General features: G+C 42.8%; 1 long non-coding RNA gene across 1 annotated transcript; it reads right to left on the bottom strand.

Annotated features, from left to right (window-relative positions):
• Positions 1–3169: 3169 nt before the first annotated feature.
• On the bottom strand, positions 3170–4116 carry LOC148900541 (uncharacterized). Its single transcript, XR_016114353.1, has 2 exons — positions 3865–4116; positions 3170–3504 (listed from the first exon to the last, which is right to left on the bottom strand). It is a non-coding gene; the product is annotated as an uncharacterized LOC148900541 (long non-coding RNA).
• Between the last annotated feature and the right edge of the window lie 3367 nt (positions 4117–7483).

The raw sequence follows: 7483 nt of genomic DNA, 5'->3' as shown, positions 1-7483 counted from the left end.
GTTTCCTCAGGTTCCAATATGAGGTCTTTGATCCTCTCTACAAACCCTGTGGTGTTCTCTACGTGGTATTCCGTGTTACCAACCAACGGAGCTAAAATAGTTTTTAAATATTTGGCTACATTGTATGTAGAGGAGTCAATGCTACAAACAATGGGTCGGAGGGGGAACCCTTCTTTATGTATTTTTGGCAGGCCATAGATACATGGCGTGGCCTCTCCCGGGTATAATCTAAAATACATCTGTTTGTCTATATGTTTTCCTTTCTCTAGCTTTTGGAGACAGTCAATCATTTCTTTCTTGTATCTATTGGAAGGGTCCCTTTTTAGTTGCTCATACGTGTTAGAATCACTGATTAACCTATTTATTTTGTCTTCATAATCCAATGTGTTGAGCAGCACTGTGCATCTGCCCTTGTCTGCTGGCAAAATAGTAATATTTTTGTCTTTTTGTAGAGTAGTTAACGCCTTTCTCTCTTCTAATGTTATGTTGGACGGAGGAAGTTTGGCACTACTGAGAAGAGCTGATATTTTAATGCGTAGATCATCTGCCTCTGCATACGAAAGTTTGTTATTTTTAATAGCCGATTCAGTAGCTGTGATATAATCTATTGTAGGTATAGTTTTAGGAGTCACTGAGAAATTTAAACCTTTGGTAAGTACCGCCTTTTCTGTCTCTGAGAGATCTCTGTCTGACAAATTTTTGATCCAATTCTCCCTTGCAAACTGTTCATACCTAATTTTACGCGTGTTTACCAGTAGCTGAGATTGTTTCAGTAAAAGTAATTTTTGAAATTTACCCTTTTGTCTCTCTTTGGTTTTGCTGTGGTGCCTCATATAACCGGATTTAGTAAATTCACACACTTCCTGATAGATTTTGTGGGTAAGATTAGTTTGTAATCGCTGATAATAAGTTTCTATTTCTGACTGTTTGTTTTTTATCTCTATGTTAAGTCTCCTAATTCGCAAATTTAGAATTTTCCTGGTATAATTTTGTTGCATTTTATCGGCTAAGTATCCGGGTTCCAGGGGTGCTTGCTTCGAGCATTTAGGAATTAACCGGCTCTGTCTACATCTAAGATTGAATCTGAGGTGGTTCTTTAAATCAGCTAATTTAAAGGTGGCCTTTTCTAAGTTACGTACCAGCAGAAGGATGTCTCTCCCAAAGTTGGCAGCAATACGTCTGTGTAAGCTCTCAGTCGTACAGGAGTGGTCCATCGATGAGAAGGTTTCTTCAGCCGTCATCTGTACAAAAGTGAAGGTTTCGGACGTTTCGCCTCCTATCCAAGAGGCTTCGTCAGCGAACTAAAGTCTGACTGGTCGTATCGGCCCCATTTATATATCCCTAATGTCCAGACCTGGTGGCGCCGGACACAGCTATGATAGGTCCCTACTCTCAGGTTGGGGGAGGCGCGGGACCCCCCCCTGTGGCCCCACTGATTGTTCCTACATTCCTGACTAACGATTGGCCTATTACACCCACTCCCCCCGGTATCACCTCATCAGCATAACGACCCTCATCAGCATTGCGAAAGTTGCCTAACCTGTTTTGCCTGAGCAGGCTATTGTATGAACGATCCAAATTGAACCTCACACCACCAGACCGGTTTAATGAAGGATTTTGTTGTTTTATAAGAATCGCCTCTTTTACCCCCCTTTCAAACCATCTATGTTCTTTCGCTAAGATTTTAACCTCATTGTCGTCAAATGAGTGGTTAGTAGCTTTTAGGTGCAAATGTACTGCCGATTGAGGCCCACTAGTATTATCCCTGCGATGTTGATAAAGTCTTTTTTTGAGAATTTGTTGAGTCTCCCCAATGTACTGCTCTTTACAATTTTCATTCTTACAATGTATGGAATAAACTACATTACTTTGTTTTTCATTTGGTAGCCTATCTTTTGGATGCACTAATTTTTGCCTTAACGTGTTTATCGGTTTGAAATAAGTAGGAATTTTATGTTGCCAAAGGACTCTTTGTAATTTTTCAGAAACTCCTGCAATGTACGGTACTGCTACTCCTCTCCTTTTAGAATCTTGAGAATTATTGGTTTCGTTCGCTATTCTTTCTTTCTGACATTTGTTGAATGACCACTGAGGGTACCCACAGTTAGTGAGTGCTCTCCTGATATGTTTTGACTCCTTTTCTCTACCTTCAGTGCTAGTTGGTATTAGTTTAGCCCTATGCTGGAGGGTTCTGATAACTCCTAGTTTATGTTGTAAAGGGTGGTTAGAGTCAAAAAGTAAGTATTGGTCAGTGTGCGTAGCCTTCCTAAAGACTTCTGTTTTTAGCGCTCTGTCCTCTTTTATAATTATTTATATAATTTATAATTTCTATTGCGCAGTTAATCACAAGACGAAACCCATGCGACTTCACCCATCCCTTCTGCCATACTGTGTTGCAGGTAATAATTGTTTCATTTCGTTTTTATTGAACAATATTTAGTTTCTTGTGTCGTGTTTCATTTGCCCGTGAGTGTCCGTGGCTGGTTGAACTGTGCGCCAGCCATTACAAGCGCACCGCGTGTTCTGCCGAGTCTCCGCCCATGATGCGTTCAGGGACATCTTGTAAATAACAGTGAACTTGTGTTGTATTCTCTTTTTCTGTAAATAACCACTATACGATCACACGTTGTTAATTCTGTTTTGTTATCTACAATGTTTTGCATTTGAGAACAATCTCGAGGAGATTCAGGTTAATCACAAGACGAAACCCATGCGACTTCACCCATCCCTTCTGCCATACTGTGTTGCAGTGTTGCAGAAATAAAAGAAATAAAAAGACACATCCACGCGTCTCGTCTTCATTAATACGGCAGCATCGTGGAGATGGAGACAGTCACTGTTGTGACACCCGTCACATATATATATATACATGCACATCAACTCCTGGGTGGCCTGCTTCTGCTTGTCCTCTTGAAGGTAAATCAAATCCTCTGTGTTGAGGACATCATTATGGTCAGCAACAAGCTCTTCGATGTCATCTGCATCCTGGTGTATCGTAGATGCACTGCACTGGGTCTGGGAAGGAACTCTGTCCCCACTAACATAAGTGGCCTCAGCTTGAACCTGCCCATTCCCCTCTGTACAACCTACACCACTCTGGATTGCACTATACAACTGTTACACGGTTGGGAAGCCTCTACCTCTACCAACACACTCATTCAACGGTGTGCTACTTGTTACTTCTAAGGAGCTCATTCTTAGACTTAACACACAAAAACACGTACATGAAAAAAAGTACACCAATTGCAAAACAGCAGGTAGACAATTAACACTCTACATGTATTTCCAAAACGGGGGTCGACACACCGTCCACCGAGTGATGGGACTGCACAGCGTCTTCATTGTGCAGCATCGCGGTCCCGGTCCGAAGTGGAGAGTCACTTGTGAATCCGGGTCACGGCACCAATGTGACGGGTGTCACAACAGTGACTGTCTTCATCTCCACGATGCTGCCGTATTAATGAAGACGAGACGCGTGGATGTGTCTTTTTATTTCTTTTATTTCTGCAACACTGCAACACAGTATGGCAGAAGGGATGGGTGAAGTCGCATGGGTTTCGTCTTGTGATTAACCTGAATCTCCTCGAGATTGTTCTCAAATGCAAAACATTGTAGATAACAAAACAGAATTAACAACGTGTGATCGTATAGTGGTTATTTACAGAAAAAGAGAATACAACACAAGTTCACTGTTATTTACAAGATGTCCCTGAACGCATCATGGGCGGAGACTCAGCAGAACACGCAGGTGCGCTTGTAATGGCTGGCGCACAGTTCAACCAGCCACGGACACTCACGGGCAAATGAGACACGACACAAGAAACTAAATATTGTTCAATAAAAACGAAATGAAACAATTATTACCTGCAACACAGTATGGCAGAAGGGATGGGTGAAGTCGCATGGGTTTCGTCTTGTGATTAACTGCGCAATAGAAAAGCACTATGAAGCTAAGTTCCACTCGACAAAACGTGAAGTAAATAATGACACAAAAAGTAATCTGGACTCGAAATGAATAAGGGAACTAATTAGATAACACTAGACAGTACAAAAGGGGAAACAAAATAAGATATTGTCATGAAAATGCGCGTTAATCAAGACCAACAGAAAATTGCGACTCACCCTGAATCTCCTCGAGATTGTTCTGGAAACTATGGGCGGGACATAGTGCCACACTGTGCGCCGTTGCGTCACTTCCTTCATAATTTAATAATCTAAGCGCACAACTCCGTTACACATGCACATCAACTCCTGGGTGGCCTGCTTCTGCTTGTCCTCTTGAAGGTAAATCAAATCCTCTGTGTTGAGGACATCATTATGGTCAGCAACAAGCTCTTCGATGTCATCTGCATCCACTTTGAGTCCTGTAGGTGCTGGCAGAGATTTTATTACAACAAAAGGCGCGAGTCCGATGATTCCACGGACACGGAATAAAACGCGACAAAAGAAGGCGGGCGGGGCGATCCGTCCAGCACATTCGCGATCCCGGAAAGCACCAAACTTACGCCATCGCTGCTAACAATCACCTCGGCAAAGCAAACTCTTGAACTTGTCCAGTATCGGTGATGAGGGGATTAACACGCACACCACGCACATTCGCGATCCCCGAAAGCACCAAACTTACGCGATCGCGGCTAACAATCACCTCCGGCAAAGCAAACTCTTGAACTTGTCCAGTATCGGTGATGAGGGGATTAACACGCACACCACGCACATTCGCGATCCCCGAAAGCACCAAACTTACGCGATCGCGGCTAACAATCACCTCCGGCAAAGCAAACTGTTGGACTTGCCAGCACAAGCGTCGTAATCATGTCACTGGTGCGGTGACAGCGACTCGTTGAAATGAAATTAAATTGAAGTGTCTTCTTCGGCTGGCGGGGGTCGCGAGCGGCGGCCCCGCCCCAGCTGTCAACTCGCACGCGACAATTTCGGTGTCATTAGTCACGTGAAAGCATTGACTAAATAACGCCTTTGTGTAAAGCTTTTAGGCAAAGGATGGTAGCAATGGTGAATGGTACCGGGCTCTTTATTTGTAGAACGGTCGTAGAAATTTACTCTCAGGGAAGTGACACACAGCGTGAGAGATGTGTCAGGCTGAGATTCACATGACAGCCGCGGTGTGCACATGTGATGCTACAAATGCACACCTCGTTCGTGTTTCTCAATGTTCTCCTTCTTCTCCTCGATGGTGATTATTAGGGGATCATCTTGCATACATTTTCTAATAGTAAAATTATCTGCAAAAAGCTCCTCGGAGGCGATCGACGTGTGAATTCAGAGAGAGGGGGTGTGGAAAGGTGCGCCGGCTGGTGCGCTGTTCGGTCGTGTGCTTCCGCCAAAGATCCGAAGATCACTCCGCAAGATCCGAAGATCACTCCGCCAGCCGTGGTGCTTGTGTATCGCGAAAAGTAGTGCGTATTTCAAGGTTTAATTTTCATAAATTTGACGTTCGTAAACCAAAAAGTTCGTAAGGTAAGGTGTTCGTAAGCTGAGGTCTCACTGTATATATCTTCTTTTCCTTTCGACTTTTCCCTTTGAGGAGTCGCCACAGCGAATCAGTGTCCTCCATCTTCAGAGGTTTGATTTGCATGTTTGTTTTGGCCAAACTTTGATGAGGATCTGAACATATGATGAGGATCTGACTTTGTGTTAGACACATTTGCGCGATTGTCTGACAGTTTTACCCACCGGTAGGAGAATTTATGGGGAATCCACATCGTGTTAAACATGTTAGCAGAGAGGCAAAAATGTGGAATTGTTGAAATCTGCACACAACTCGTGCTAACGGTAATTAGTGCTCATTTTTATTTCATAATAGGTTCTAGTACCACACAGTTTTTTAGTACGTACTTCAGTCATGCCTCACTTGTCATTTGTAATTGTCCTTTTAGTAAGATGGAAGCACACTCCGTTGACAATATAATTGCGGCAAAGATCCAAACAACAACTGCCGGTTATAAATTTCAAGCTTAATCAAATGTAATATGTACAACATGTGCTGTCTCGGTGGCCTTTGTCACTTGCCTCAGCACGGCTCTTCTTCCTGCTGATGCTTATATAAGAGACTAATAAGTAAAAGAGAAACACAATGCTCTACTTCTCAAACCTCAAACATAGATCCACAGAAAGCAACCTGGCCCCAGTGTGAAAACCTTTTCTCTTCCGTATAAGCAGATGGTCATAAAAAAAACACCTTTTTCACAATTGCATCTCGTCTGTTTCCTCAACTGCTGACCCTTACCAAATTGGGTCAGCCTGTTCAGCTCAAAATGTGGAGATTAATCGGTAAACAATTGGTAACCACCGGTAAGGAGCTGTTCTAAGTGCCCTTTACACTACAAAAATAAACAAAAGGTACCGCTGTAGGGGGACGGGAATTAAGGCGCAAAGTGTTCTAAATCAATGAGTAACATGTACGTTGTGGCTAAGCATTGCAGTGGTGTCAAACTCAACGTTCGTGGGCGAGGTCTGGCCCTTGATATATTTTTATGTGGCCTGTATTGTTGTGGCTTTCTTGCCGACTTCTTCCACACAAATTATAATCCCCTCAAATATTTTATGAAATTCCACTAATGAGGAACTCTTTAGTATTTTCCCCCACCTAATACTGTGCTGTAGTGTATACATGTTCATGTGAATGCACTTTATTAATGACGCTACCCAACAACATTCATCGTCTGCACAGTAAAATCACAATGGAGACATGAAACAGAGCTTATGAAAATAAAATAAATAAGAACAATTGTATGATATTAAACAGAAGTGAAATATTAAGAGCACAGTTTTTAGGTAATACACTTTTAAAACAATGACCATTTGACCAATAGTGCATTGTGTTCAGCAGTAGGAATTGTTTAATTTATTCAAAGTATAAGCTGATGTTGAATGAAGTGTTCTATATTGCTCTTCTTCCTGCTGATGTATTGCACAGTGTCACCATTCAAGTGAGCAGGATTACAAAAACATTGCAAAGTGTGGTTCACAGATTGCACATTCATTTATCTCTGAGCCAGTACGTCGGGAAACGGTGGTGTGTTGTGGCGGAGAGAGAGAAAGGTATAAAGTCTGGTGTGGCCTGACAATCATCCCCTCTACCCAACCTGCAGTATTTCAGAGCTGCCTGAGATTGTACATATTGCTCCTGACGTCATTATTTTGTTACTTAACCAGCCTGTCAGCACCAAGCCAAATTATCTCCCACCTCTCTCTCTCTCTCTCTCTCTCTCTCTCTCTCTCTCTCTCTCTCTCTCTCTCTCTCTCTCTCTCTCTCTCTCTCTCTCTCTCTCTCTCTCTCTCTCTCTCTCTCTCTCTCTCTCTGCCATTATTTCATGTCCATTGCCAATGGGGCTGTGTCACGCATACATTGTTATTATTAATCTGCGCATGTGGACAATCGACACAACAGGATCACTCAAGCGCATAGGGAGTCATCTCTGCATTTGATACATGGTAAGCATGCCATGTTTTCACCTAATGTATA

Source organism: Hippocampus bargibanti, linkage group LG03 (genome assembly GCF_051943395.1).
Source record: "Hippocampus bargibanti isolate YZ-2025 linkage group LG03, ASM5194339v1, whole genome shotgun sequence".
NCBI lineage: Eukaryota > Metazoa > Chordata > Actinopteri > Syngnathiformes > Syngnathidae > Hippocampus > Hippocampus bargibanti.
The sequence above is the reverse complement of the archived record's forward strand: the minus strand, read 5'-3'. Positions and strand labels throughout refer to the sequence as shown.